The sequence below is a fragment of the Pezoporus wallicus genome, unplaced genomic scaffold, assembly GCF_028554395.1.
Source record: "Pezoporus wallicus isolate ANWC-B61680 ecotype Strahan unplaced genomic scaffold, APGP_CSIRO_Pwel_v1 scaffold_6362, whole genome shotgun sequence".
NCBI lineage: Eukaryota > Metazoa > Chordata > Aves > Psittaciformes > Psittacidae > Pezoporus > Pezoporus wallicus.
This window is the reverse complement of record NW_026637663.1, coordinates 841,737-855,133: the sequence shown is the minus strand read 5'-3', so window position 1 is coordinate 855,133 and position 13,397 is coordinate 841,737.

Sequence of the window (13,397 nt, the reverse complement as noted above, 5' to 3'; positions counted from 1 at the left end):
TTTGGTTTGTTTTTTTTTTTTGTTTTTAATGTGTATCTTGTAGACAGGGTTAGAAAAAAATCAGTAAGAAAAGGACTAATCAAGGTCATTGTATCAGGTTTTCTCTTTAATATGCTCAAACTCAGAGTCACTTCTAGCTGTGAACTTAGGAGACCCATACTTCCTGTTTCTTGTTTAAGCACAGCAGTTTTTGGTTGGGTTTTAGAGTTTCCAGCATCTCTTGAAAGAAATCTGCGAAGAACCTGGGGAGATAGAAATCAGTTCTCTTATTATACTGTTCAGTTAAATCCCTTCAGAAGGCTTTCTTTTTACACATTTTTAAATGTAATTTGTTGCCAGAGCAGGATCAGTGGAAGCTGCATTGACCTCCAGAGCTTTCCTTCTGTTGTAAAAGGCCAATAGTTACTTTGGCTCTAAATATCTGACATGCAGCTGCTTGCTCTCATTACAATTTTCTGGAAGCAGCTGCTTCCTTTCCAGTAGTCCAGCCGTGCTGCATGCACCAATTTTGGCAAGTCACTTGTGGGCTGTAGTCATTGATGCAAGCTTTCACTTCCTGCAGGTAAGGGAGAACTGAAAAACATCAAATAGTTGCTGGCTGGGAGGCTCTGATACTAGTATCACAACTACTTCAGAGTATTTAGCAGATTATACCCTAAGGGACAAAAAGTAATCTCTCCCTATGCACTCTGTAGAGCACAGTACAGCACTTCGGGACTCATTCCATGTCAGAAACAGGCAGCATTGCATCTGCAGCCCTTCACTATCTCCTTGTATTCCAATACTGGGAACACGAAGGGGTGTCAGTCTGAAGTGGATGCATAGTTTACCAAGGATTTAATACAGAACTTCAAGCAAAGAATAGATGTGGTCTTCTGAAGTATAAACAGTGACAGTACCAGATTCTGGAGAGCCAATTTCAAGCCTGAAAACCTTTCTCCTTGTGATTTAATCTGGGGGGAAAAACAGTGCTAATGTGGATAATGCTGTTTGCCACAGTCTTGCATCAGACTGATGGCAAGCAATAGCCTAAAATTTATCCAGTTGCTCTTCCAAGAAATTTCTTTACATTTGCATTATAAACTATTAGGTCGTGATTTGCTCTCGGTCAGAGCATGAGCTGTAGCTGTGTGTATTGCTATATCACTGAAAGGCCTGCTTATGGTCTGCTACCTTATTATTACAGGTGGTGCAAAAACATGGAAACAAATCTTGGTCTGAGCCTGGCTCCATAGGTTTCAGTCTGGTAAAAGAATGACTGATTTAGGTCAGAGAGGCAAGGGAACAGAAAGGAGGAGATGAGGTTTGGCTGAGCTCTTTGGCACAACAGTGGTTCTCTTCTTGCCACATCTTTGCAGCTATTGTGTCAAAGAAATCTTTTAAGAATGCATTTAAAAGGGCTGTTTGGGTATTTATAGGGAGCTATAAATGCATATATGTATATATAGATGTATACGTATATGTATGTGTGTATATATATATACTACAAGTACATGGAAAAAGTGAAGCGGTACTGTTTGGAAAAATCTAGCCAGGATTGACAGTGTTTGGCATAGCTCACCAATCATGAGAGATCTGGCATCCCACTAAAGGAACAATGCTAACTCTGGAAGAGGACAGAGTGCTCAGAAGGCAATAAAGACAAATTGTGTTTGCTGCTGTCCAGAAGCAGCAAACACAAAGGGAAGCAAAAGGAAGGTAGCACAGGGGGAGGCAAGAAGCACTATAAAGCAGGCTTCAAAATGATCTTTATGGCTGCCTTGTGCAAGATGACATTTGTTGGAACCAGAGGAAAGGATCTAAATGAGACCTGATGTGAAGCTTTGTGATGTGGATGTATACAACAGGCTTTGCTTTAGAAGCAATGCACAAAAAAGAGTGTGTGAGGCAGCAGGCAGCCCCATCATCAGTGCCTACAGAGAGTGGCTGGAAATGATGCCTGAGGAGACACCTGCTTGACCAGAGGACCCAGATTATCCCAGTTATCACTTCATATACAGACAATGCCAACTATGGGGCACATTTCCAAACACAGTCACACCTGGAGCAGCACTGTAGCTTGTGACAGGCCTCAGATGTGTCTGGCAGCCAGGGAGAGGAGCACACTGACCCCAGGGCTCTGCTGCCAGCAGTGAGGAACCTGAGAGCAAGAGTCTGACATCGCTGCCTCCTCCCCAGCATCCAGATCAGGATCTCTGTCCTCTCAAAGTGATAAAAGTGGGCTTTTTGCCTTTCATGGTTGGTAGGAGGTGACTCCGTGACCCTTGTGCTGTCCTGCTGGCTGCTCTGACGCTACCAGCAGGGCTTTGATCCCCAAGGTTTTCCAAGGTGGCTTTGAACCAAACACAGAAAGACAGGATTTCTTTTAGGGTTTCTTTATTAGGAAAGGTAAAATTTAATCAGCCTTTGATTATATAGATTTTTTATTATTTTTTTTTTTAATGAGAAAGTAACAACAAAAACAAGCCCAATGCTGTTCTGGCTCAAATTAACTGGCAATGTTGCTTTCTTAGTGTAACTAAGGCACAGTGTGTGCAGCTTCCTTTTGTGCACTGACACGTGACGACACCTGCCCAAAGGGCATTGCAGATGCAAGCACCCTCTCGTGAAGAAATTACCAGTTGCAGAGTGCCCTTCAAGTAGCTTTTGGCTTTACAGTTGCTGTTCTGCAGGTCTGCCTTGCCTTGGGACTCTTGCTCCATGAAGGCAATGCACATGACAGACGAGCAGATTTTTTCATTTATTCCCAGAGCTTGAAGTGTCACATTTTGGCAAGGGCTTCGTGGGCTGCCAGGTTGCTGAGAGCAGGTTCTGCAGCAAGCTCACAGGCTTGGCAGCGAACATGCCCTGTAAGTAATAAGCTCTGTGGCTTTTGGGCACCAGATGGATGTTCATGGGAGAGATACTAGTAATATTGCAAATTAATAAGTAAAGAGCCCTCCCCTTCTCATCATTACCACCTGTCCTGCTCTGGAGTGAAATAAACCCCATAGTTTTAATTAAAAGCTATGCTGGTACATGATAGTGCATCAAGGATGACTGAAATTGCAGACTCCTCTTCCCCTCCACCGGAAGACTTACTGCATAGGCAACTGGGAGTTGTATTTTCCTTTAGTCCTTTGCACACCTGACTAACGCAGTAAGTAGTGTATGCTGTACTGAAACTTCCCACAAGAAGTTCCTGTATAATTAATATACAGGTCTCCAGAAACTTCTTCTTTGATGGGGTCACTTAAAAGATTCACACCCTCAGCTTTTTTTTTATTTAACTCTTCCAACCTCTGTGTGAGCTACTGGAAAAGCTTTCCCCAAGCCCATCCTCCATTTTTGTGTGGATCAGCATGGCAGCTCAGTGTGGAGGGTTTCACTTGAAAGAAAGTGACCTGTGAAGACCTGTGAAAGAAAGTGACCTGTGAAGAAATGCTGCTGAGCCACTGGAGCAGGGGCATCGCAGATGAGCCTTGCAGAAGAGGAAGGTTCCTCCAAGACTTTGTCTCTTCATGAAGATCCACCCTTTTCCCATCAGGTAGGTGAAGAGCGTGGTCCTGATGCCGGGAGGAGGAGAGATGAGAGGCTGCAGGGTGGGATGGGTACAGTAGTGCACAGCTGGTGCTGGCCAGCCACTCCTCCATGCTCCTTTCCCGGGTGTGGGATGGGACAGCCCAGATGGGGCAGAATGCAGATGTGGTCACGAAGTGCTGGAATGTGCGGGAAGGGAACAGCTGGAAGGTGCCTGGCTCTGTAGTGGTGACTTTCACAGGAGGGGCCTGGGCAGGGCCCCGCTGGCTCTGTTGGAGCCCAGGCAGGGTGCAGCTATGTTTTGGATAGGGCAGGAATTGGAAGGAGAAAAGAAGCCTGTGGATTGCCAACACAGTGGTGAGCAATTGGCAAGTTTGGAGGTGCAAGAGGTAGACCAAGGACACTCTTGGAAGGGAAGAGGAAGGTCTTTGTGTGGACAGTTACTGCTCTGACTGCACAACAGAAGCAGGCTTTGCTTGCCAAGACTTAGTGTCCTGTTTTGCAAACATTAGGCATCGCTGGAGATCTGCGGGAAGCAGCTTGGCTTCTCTGACTCTTTCAGCTCATGCTATTAGCTTTCAATGTAAACTCATCCTCTAGCCAACCAAGTATAACAGAGGACCAACTATGGACACAAGCCTTTTACCTCAAGCTTTGAGGATGTCCCCCGAGGACAGGAGCAGCAGCACTAGCATGTAAGTCACCCAAAATCTGACTGAGTCAAACAAGGGGAATGCTGCATCTTCTGCAATCCTACTCACCTCTAACTTGTGTTTGCTAGGAAATTCTTGCTTCTTAGAGGATGCTTTACACAGACCCTCCATTAGGGAGGCTGAGAGTTGGAGCAAGGGGAGAATTTGCCATAAAATACATAATGAAGGCAACAGTGCGGATTTTACCAAGGTCTGACTGTAATGAAGTGAGCCCTGGATCATTTAGTAATTAGTAAGGTTGATCGATCATAAGCACAGCTCGTACATAGGATGAAGGTTTTACAGATAGTGTCCTTTGCCATATTGCAACAACTCTGACACAACCGTCCCAATCTTTTCTAGCACTGAATAAGTCGGCTTTTGTGAAAGGCACAATGAGACATTAGGCTGTTGGTCTGGGTTCAGATATGTCAATCCTGTGGTTTCTCAGGAGTTTTTAAAAATAAAACCAAAATGCCTTTACTTAGTGTAGGCTGTTATTATGAAATGTCATTGTGTGTAGATTACAGATTTTGCTAGTTTAACAGTCAATCTTTTCCATATGAGTGTATGCTTTTGGCTGGGAAAACTATTATCTGACTATAATGGCTTTCTTTTCAAGCCAGAAACTAAGTATGGAAGGCACATCCAACCGAAATGAGGAATGCTGCGTTATTTCAGTTTTTTGTAAAACTGCTCTTATTTCTGACAGTGGTTTTGCTGAAGACAGTGATTTTGCAGAAGAGATGCAATCTTTCTTAAATAGACTACAAATAATAGCTAAAAACTGAATTGGAAGCAGAATAAATAGAGACAATTAATTCAACTGAAAAAGGCTAATTTTCATTCTGATTACTCATGCTAGCACACAATCATCACTTAATGCTGTTACGAGACTGTAGGATGAGGAACAAATCATGGAATTCAATTGATAAAATAAATAGTACAATACACATGCTGTTCGTTTCAATCTGTCAGTAATTATTCTCCGCTGTGTTACACAAAAATACTCCCCTCCAGTTTGAACACAGTTCCAAAACTCTCATTAGAAATATCAGGACATACATGTAGACGGTGTGGGTGAAGCTCAGTCCACAGTCCTTCAATGTTGTGTGTGTCTTTTTACCTTTACTTTCCAAATGTATAGTTGGAAATCCTTCTCCCCTGGCCAGTATGCACATGCTCAACCTGCACCCCCTCATCTGAGACATTTCGTTATAGAATCATAGAATGGTTTGGGTTGGAAGGGACCTGAAAGCTCACCTAGTTCCAACCCCCTGCCACGGACAGGGATGCCTTCCAATAGACCATGTTGCTCAAAGCCCCATCCAACCTGGTCTTGAACTCTTCCAGGGATGGGGCGGCCACAGCTTCTATAGGCAACCTGTGCCAGTGAATGGAGTTTTGGAAGGTTATTCCACAAACTCCAGACGAATCTTGCTGCCTCCCCTCAACCAGCCAATTTCCTAAGCTAGCCCACAGTTAATTGAGTTTTTACTGTCCTACTGTGCTGGATGTGTTTCACTCCTACCACCAGATGCCAACCAAAGTTCCCTTTAAGTGGCAGCTGTCATCCAAAATTGGATCTGAAGGAAAGTGTGTGCTGCTTTCTGCTGGGAGGACCCAGAGGTATGTGCAGCATTTGGTGCCTGTATTGGTTTTTGCACTTGCAATGCCTATCAACTCTGGAAACCTATTGCAAAAATGCTTTTGATCAAAATTCCTAAATTCCCCAAATTTATTGGTGTAGTCTTCATTTTCTGTTTGAAAGCATCATTGTCTAACAGCTTGATTTCTGTGTGATAGTGACCTTCCCCACCCTCATTTCTGCTCAGCGTGGATCAAAAACTCTCCACACCTCAGCATTTCTGCCATAGGTTGAGGGTCTGATAGTACAAGTACATCTGCTTTTCTCATTCTGTTGATGACCAGAGAATGAGTCAGAATGCGGAAGGGATTGCTTTTAGCATGATGTGAAATTTGAGTGAAACTGTAAATTGAAGTTTAAGTTCAAAACCAATTTTCTTGGCATAGGCGGCTAGACTATATGAGCACATAAAGCTTGTTTTCCTGAGAAACTGGGCTAGAGACCCAGTTTGAAGCCATCAGTACATTTGGGTCAAATAGTATCAAGAAATCAAGTCAAGAAACAGCATAAACAGCTTTACCTTTAAAAAATATCATTTTAGATAGTAATTTCTAGCTGGTGCAGCAATGTACTCCTAAAAAGGATTCTGTTAGGTAGCTGAAAACTTTTCCAAGCCTATCTTTCAGCTTATCTCTCATGTTTATAGACTCTGGGAAGGCATGTTAGTCTCTAGGCAATGAATATGATTTGTTTACTCAAAGAGCTTCCTGGAATCACAACGCTGCACCACTGTATGTTATTAAAAGATAAAAAAATGTATTACTGTCAGGTGAAGGGTCAATGTCAAATCCTTGTTTTATCTGGCAAATTCATATTTAAAGCTGAAGCAGGCTTGAAGATGCTCAATTGAAAGCGTCATCTTCAGCAAAAATATCTCATGATACCACATTGTTTCCTGTGTCTGGGTCCATCTAGTGTTGTTAGGACAAAAATATTGCCCCAGCATGCAGCTGCCTGTCAGTTTACCTCTCTGGATCCTTGCAATAAGCTGTCCAACAAAAAGAAGAAATTTAGAGAAAGGTCTTCCTTATAGCATGTGTGCCCTTGCAGGGAGAGAGGAGAACCAGGCTGGTCTGAAAGGGCTTGCTGGAGTCTTTGTCTCTTTCTGGGTGTGAGATGTGGTTCTGCACTGAAAGGAGACTTTTTAAAATGGCACTGGTACATAATGTATCTCGGGGGGAAGAGGCAACGAAAGTAATTTCTTTCAGACAACTAAGCAGATGTGACTGGATATTGTAAGGAGCTATTCACTTGGAAATCAGAAATCATTTTTATATAACTGTGTTCCAGAGGAAACATTCTTTAAGTTTTTACTGCAGGACTCAATCTCTCCTTGCATGCTTGTCTTTTCACTCAGTTTTACACGCATGCCCCCTTCATAAGGGTTACTGTAATGTCTTTTGTAGAAACTATGATTATAACCTGCGTAATTATTCTTGTCCTGGGAAATTATTAAAAACCATAGAAAGCCTGCTTGAAGTGCTTACAGTCACGGCTCTGTGATGAAGGTGAAGTAGCACAACTCTTAAATTTTTATTCAGAAATAAACCAAAATGTCTATTGAATGGGAGGCTTGGGGTGGGGCGGGGGGAGTGGTGGTGGAAACAGAACAGTCTGTTAGGACCACGAGACAATCTGTTTTTCCAGCTAGATTGTAGGAATCCATCACTTTGCAATGAGGTTCTCAGAGGCAATTTAGGTAACTTTGTTTGATATACATCTCAAACCAGTAATGGTAACAATAAACTACTGAGAAAACAATTTACCCTGTTTCTGACAATGATTCTTTCAATGTTGTAGTGACCCCATTAACCAACCATGTGCATTAGCAAAATCTAGCATTGCAGCTACAAATAAGGGGAAGAATAGCGATGCTTAAATGGATTCATTCAAAATCTAATAGCCAGTTGAAAAGCCTATAAAGTTTTTATCACGCATATAGATTCACCTAAATAGACAATGTTCTTATTTTTCCAGTACAGAAAAAGATGAGATCCTTAAATCCAAGACCTTTTCCACAAAAGGGCTTGAATTTCTATTGCAAATCTTAGCTACTGGAAACTGCTTTTGCAATGACATTTTTCTGACAGCAGAGAATCAAATACTTAAAATGCCAAATTTATTATTGCTCCCATGCAAACACTTTCTCTCTTCCAGAATGAAGAAGTGCAAATAATTACTTATGCATTCCTGACAAAAGAGGCACATGAAATTTTGCCCCCACGTAGCGGAGCCGTTAACCCATCAGGTATATCTCCTGCAGTTGTTCTGAAGAAAAGACATTATGTCTTTCATCGCCTTGGTATGATAGTGTGTAACATCAGGGGCTTATGATAAACCCTATTCTCAAATGATTTTGCTGAGACACGAGTTGTGCTGACTTTCCATACAAGTACTGCCACAAACAGCTACTGCATTCATTAATATATCACATTATGTCCTGTGGGGAAAAAAAAGAGCCCAGTGGAGTTTGTATCGTGTCTCATCCTTGCTTATGTCTATTCAGGCATTTTATTTGGGTTGTAGCTCCCACTTGCTAGCACGGTATCCCTGAAATGGACCACGTTCTCACAGAGCTGCTGGTGGTTTTATTGCAGAGTGTCCCTTTGCTATCCCAACCATATTTACATAGTTCCGTGCATTATGGCAGAGCTTCTTAGCTGGTAGAAGACATACAGGGTGTAGATTTGTTAATGCCAGCCAGAAAGTAACAACTTCTTTGTTTCAATTCTTTTGGCAGGTGTTAAAAAAAAAAAACCAAAGTTTTAGATGTTTCTCTTCAAGTGCAGATGTGATAGAGTCAAATTCTTCAAATTCTGAGAACAGTGTGCCAGTCAATCCAAGCAATCTGTAAATCTCTGTGCCTATATGTAAATCATTCTGGAATTTGCCTGTTGGCACCCCTGTGTACACCAGTAAAACAAGTAGTCACTGCTAATGAAAACACAAAGAAGCACAAGCTTAACATCTGGCTCCATCTTATGTCCCATGCCATAAGGCAGTTAGAACCAGATCCTCAAAACCTATTTGTCTGCTCAATGTTCTTTGAAATTAGTGGAAATGAGGTCATGCTTACCTGTAAAGCTTTGGTTCTTTGGGAATTTTCAGGAGCTCTTAAGCACCAAATTTTCACAGCTTTCACTGTGATCTGTGAGCCTAGTGGTTTGAGCACTGCTTTTGAGTGCCTATCCAAATGCTTGAGTATCTACATATCACTAAGGTTCCTGCCTGTGGAGCTATGATCTCATTAAATCACAGCAGGTAAATGGTATCATGGCTGTTAAATACTTGAACAATTTCCATGACACACCAACAAGCAGCAGTAGCCCTCTTGTGCTAGAGATGTCCTGTTTCATTTGATTGCTTGTGATTATAATCCCATGGCATTGTTTAATGAAAGACCTCAACCAGTAATTTAATTGCAAGCTTAAACTGCAGCGCCAACACAGCTGCTATTTGAAATGGTAGATGCAATCGCACTGGGAGCCAGGCAGGGATGAAGCCAGCTTTGTGGGATGACACGGGATGGTTTGGGCAGGCTGAGGTGCTCCATTTCCCTCCCTTGAGGAGAGGGGCAGGCAGGGAGGAAGGGAGCAGGGGAGGAGGGCTAGACTCCATACAAGTGGGAATGGTATGGATACCACCAGCTCAGCCCTGCTCCTCCGTCAGCCAAGGACAACACAGTCCATGCAACATGTGCCTGGAATTCCTCCCTGTTGTGGTATAATCACTGTTATCACGAGCAAAGAAAAAAGTAATTTAGAAACCCGCAATAAATTAATCAAAGGCCATTATCAAAAAGCAAAGCCAGAATCGGTAACTATTTCCCAGAGACAGATTCCAACAAGACCACTGTGTAGCCTCCTTTCTTTCCTTTCTCTGGATTTGAGGTGCTACATTAAGCCTTCATGTCAAGCAAAGAGATTGTTTGTGACCCCAGGAAAATGAACGTACAGACAATTTTTATGTTTTCATTTGTTCTTTCCCTGCATTTCAGGGCAAGACCTCTGTGGCAGTGGCATAGATGCTGCACTCTGTGCTGGAGCAGACGCCCCTGGTAGGACCAACTCTGAAAAATACAGTTTTCCCCAGGGTAAGTGAAGTTTGTCAACCCATGGCAGTGTGGGCTCTCACACAGCTGCTTTGCACTTAAGCAACACCTGAGAGTTGAATGTGTTGGTTGTATGAGGAGGTTTTGAGTTGTCTTCAAAGTATTATAATCATACTGTCTCCTAACGGCTTCCATCTGACAAGCTAATTCAGATTTCTGCAAAATAGAAACAGGCAGTCTGGATCCCATTCACTTCACTCACAGCCCTTCTTGTCACACTCATCAGCAAAGTCTCTTTTTGTGTCAGGCTGAAGGGTTTGTGGTCCTCCCTATGAATTTGTGTTGCCATGTCCTGGTTGTCATGGCCAAGTTTGTGTACTGTTTATTTTATTTCTAATTACTTATTCACCCATTAGGAGTGTACACCTGTAGTCTGGACCTTCACAAACAGAATTCATGGTAACTAGTGTTTAGCAAAATTTGTTTCAAGTTAAAGCCCTGTTGATAGAGAAGCTGCGCCTGCTGTCCATTTTCCATCGAACTTCCTCCAAAATCTGTTAAACCACGATAAGAGCTTTGAGGTTTCTCAGTTGCCATTTCCTTTTTCTCTGCTTTTAAAAAAAATAATAGGAAATTTAGTAAATGCTGGCATAATGGCAGATGGAAAGTAAATCCACTTCAGGCTATAGAGATCTGTGGGCCGATGGGTCAGCAGTTTATTCTTATGGAAATCCTTTGAGAGAAAATCAACCGGCTTAAAACAAAAGGATTTTCTTTTTTCCCTCCTTTCAAATCTAGAACAGAAATACAGACAGCTATGATGGGAAGTTGAACTTTATATGCTAAATTATGCTAATCCTTTACGGCTCATGCATATAAGATTGATACGTTTTTATGCTAACCTGAAACATAACAAACAGGTCAGAACAGATTGCATTCCTATTTTGGACAGTGAAAATTTAAGCCACTTAAGATAAAATAGCCTTTATGTAAGTTGTAGGAACAGATCTGGTTACAAGGCAGACCTTTTCTCCTTGCCCCTGTTCCCACAGTGAGAAGTGGCAGTGTCCATCACCAGCATTTCTGGGTAGTTCTGGGCACCACAGGCCCCTGCTGGAGCAGAGGTTTATTCCCACCATAGCCATCCTGCTGCTTCTTCTGCCCTGCAGCTCATATCACCAGCTACCCCTGCAGCACCTCCTACCTTTCAGCATGTGCTCATCTCTTTCCCCTTCCGGCCAGGACGTTGGCAGGTCCAGATAGGACCCTACTACCTATGCTTCTCAGATTATCCCCAAATCCCCAGCATCTGCATGCTTTGCCAAGCTCGGCCCTTGCCACTAGGGCAGTCTGCTCCCTCTGTAGTCACCAACCTTCCCACTCATCTATAGTTTCTGCTGACCCGACTTTCTTCAGATCCTGCCATACTCGGCTTTTGTCTCCAGTTCCATGGTCTGGTGCTGGCTTCCCAGCCCCAGCTAACCCTCCTCTAACCCTAAAAGGGTGGAACCAATAATTTTCTGCCTGAAAATAAACAAACCTTGATAAGCATTTGCTGAATTTGATAGACGAAGTGTAGCAAACTTTTATTTTTACTGGTTCCCTTGGCATTCCCCACCTCTGAAGACTAAGGCTGAAGACAAGGAGCCCTCCTTTCATCAGACAGCCTGCTGTCAAGTACAAAATGCTCTGTCCCCTCCTCCAGCCCACACGTTTGCACAGTCCTAATGATGGGAATAATGGGAAAATCTGCTTTTGTCCACTTTAATAATTGCTCCATACAGCCATGTCCTTTCAGTCACAAAGTCGTAAAATTGCTTTTGTTATTTATGTTATAAAAGGACTTTGAATGCAGCCTCAGCAGAGCTTCTTTCTGTGCTTTCTTGCTAGATGGTTGAGGGTTTTTTTTCCTTTTTGTCTCACAATTTATTGATTGAGGTCCTTATACAGATGAAAAACGTCCCTGCACCTCCCAGAACTACTGAGTGTGGAAAAGTTGCATTTAGCTCTTTCTCCAGGAAGCAGGTTGAAGAAGTGACTTGTGTATTTAGCCCAGAATATGGCAAATGTTTTGGTCATCTCCGTACCATTTTGTAGTGACCTACTCCTGAACTAACTGACCAGGAAGCAAAACAAAACACAGGTGCTCCCCCAGTGCTGCATAGGTGAGTGTTTGTTCTGATCAGACCACAAATCCCAATTCCACAATCTGCTGGACTATACAGATGCAAATTACAATTTGTTCACAAAACAAGATGAATAAACCCTTTCCTTTGATCTGTTGTTAGATATAAAATTGCAAAGACAGCAGGGCCTGGGGTGATATAATTTCTATAACCTCTGCTGTCTAGCACATGTCCTTTGGTCAGCAATGCTTTGACTGATGCAAACAATTTCTACTCATATTTCACACTTTCAGCTTAAACAGTAGTCTGAATTCAATAGGAAAATTGCTGCTGCCTTTCTAGCTGTCAATGGGATAAGAAAAGCATCACTCTCCTTTCTATCAAACTGTCCCATGAGACTCTTTCAGAGACTGAAGAGTATCTTAAGAATTTTGCTGGACATATAACATAGTAATGCAATTTCTTTCCATATCACCTAAATATCAGAGTTGTATCTTAATTAGGATTGAGCATTTTAGAGTTTCTATCACAAACAGAGAGACAAAAAAAAAAAGACACATCAAAACCAAAAACATTTACTTTATGATTGGTTTTGTTGCTTAAGAGTCTTTTGATAGTTCACCTCCAGTGTCTTCCACCAAGGGTGAAGCATACTTGAAGGCCAGGCTTGGAGGTTAGGATTTTTAAAAACCCTCAGAGAGGTTTGCAATGTGAATTGAAAACCCAATTTTTTAGGCTTTCAGAACACCAAAATGTGTGACTGCAAGTGTACTTATTGGCTCTTCCACATGGTTAGTATACATTACTGTCTTTTAGACACATGGAACTCTTCAGCTACCTGTAAGCCTCTGTACTTAAAATTCCCTGAAGCTTTCAGACTTTTCCTTGGTCTTGCTCTTGAATAAAATGGTCTCCTGAATAGGCTCTGGCCGTTCTGTAAGTATTGTCTTTTCTTCTAGGTAGTAAGGTTGGGGTCAGTAAACCACTTGAATATTACCCAATCTTTCAAAAGACCAACAAAGCTTTGTGTGGGGAATTTTAGATTTCTTGGATTGAAGGTAAGAACTGAGCTAGAAGAAAGGCAGTGCTGAGCTTTTAGAGTGAACAGGAAAACTGCTGGTGGTGACAATGGCAAAAAGGCCCTACCTGCCTTCAAGATAGGTGATTTGATGGGTAAAGTCTTCAAGGGGCCACTGAGTTGAGAAAGGCAATGGGGGGGGGGAGGAAAAAATCTGACAAATCACTGGAAACTGTAGTCCATGCTGGGTATAATGACTATTTGTTTTGATATATTGCCTCTATTTTTGTCTAACCACTAAACTGGCCTGAAGTCATGTCTCACATGGCCTTCAATTATTTAG